Here is a 1,719-nt window from a genome sequence, read left to right on the forward strand (position 1 = left end):
GAAGAGAAGGCTTCGGGGAGACCTTCTTGCAGCCTCTCAGTACTTAAAGGGGGCTTCTAAAAAAGATTGTGGCAGACTTTTCAGCAGGGCCTGTTGCGACAGGACAAGGGGGAATGGCTTTAAACTAAAGGGGGGTAGATTCAGACTAGATATAAGGAAGACATTCTTTATGCTGAGGGTAGTGAAACACTGGCGCAGGTTGCCCAGAGAGGTGGTGGATGCCCCATCCCAGGAAACATTCCAGGTCAGGTTGGATGGGGCTCTGAGCAACCTGATCTAGTTGAAGATGTCCCTGCCCATGGCAGGGGTGTTGGCCTAGATGACCTTTAGAGATCCCTTCCAACCCAAACTATTCTATGATTCTATGATTCTGTTTTCATGTCAAATTTTGGGAAAAAAAAATTTGCTACTCTGCAAGCAGTTTTGTGTGATGCTAATTCATTCTGAATTTGAAAATACATCCTGGGAAACCATGGTTTCATGTTCTGGTTGTGTTTTTTTAATTTATTTTTCAAGGCCATGATTCGGAAAAAAAAAAAATTAAGAAAGTCTTTTAAAGCTAGCTCTTGTTTTGGAAAATCTCACCAGCAGCGTTCTGAACAGCACTGCGAGTTATAAGTAACGTCGAAACATTTCATCTAGGTTGATAAAGTAAGTTTTGGGAAGGCCCTTACGTCACTTCTGTCACGTAGAGTGCATATGTGTCACCCTTTTCTAGTTACTCTAAGTTAATAATTTAAGCTGAAGGTAGTTGTCGAGCTCTTTGTGAAACCAATGCAGAGAAGCAGGCACTGGCAGAAGGAAGCAAGCGATCCTGTTCTAGAACAGATGTCTCAGCTAGATGGGCTGGTGGCTGGGAAGATAAGGATAGTCTTAGGTTGTAAAAAGCAGAGAGAGGTTTAGCATTTATTTTTAAGTGTGTGCATTTTTCATTGAAAACAGTAATTTGAACTTCAATGAAAGAAGGAGGGTTAGGGAAGCCCTCCAGGAGCCTATTTGCATTTATTAGACACCTCAAAACATTTGTAATTCTGAGTCAGAGTGACAAACGAAGTATTAGGTGCTGCTGAAGTAGGAAACTGGGAAAGACAGTCCTAGGCTAAATATGGTACAGATGAGCTCCCTGTGTGCTGTCCATAAATGCATTCATCTCCCACAGAAATGCATCGGGAATGACTGGCTTTCATTCATTTTGAAACTTTAGGATGTGGGCATTTTGTGATAAGTTTGAGAAGAAAAGAATGAGAAGCGGTGACTAAGAAGTCAGAGGTAAAGATAATTCTCAAGTAAAGAGGTCAAAGAATAAACAAATCATAAACAACTTCTATTTTTGGAAATGAAATTTTATTGTCTCATCTACAGGTTTTGGAGGTTGACATATCACGTGTAAACCACTACCAGCAGAAATCATTCCCAGCCTTTTGGAAAAGAACATAAGCTGGATCTTGCATGCTAATTAATTAAAATACATCAGATTTATATTTTGAAGAAAATTCTAATCAGAGTTGAGATATTCAAGGATTCACGCAAACCAAAAATGGGAAAAGAGATCCAGTGATTCAAACTTTAGGCATTGAGAGCATCCAAGGGAGGAGCGAGCCGGTGGGTCTGGGTGCCGGGGCTGGATCCTGCTGCTAGTACTTGGGATATGTCGGTGGCAGCTTGCAGATGTTCTTGGTGTACTGGGGGCAGTAGGGGGCTGGGGGGCAGTAGCGCTGC

This window comes from Aptenodytes forsteri, unplaced genomic scaffold (assembly GCF_000699145.1).
Source record: "Aptenodytes forsteri isolate BGI_AS27 unplaced genomic scaffold, ASM69914v1 Scaffold110, whole genome shotgun sequence".
Lineage (NCBI taxonomy): Eukaryota > Metazoa > Chordata > Aves > Sphenisciformes > Spheniscidae > Aptenodytes > Aptenodytes forsteri.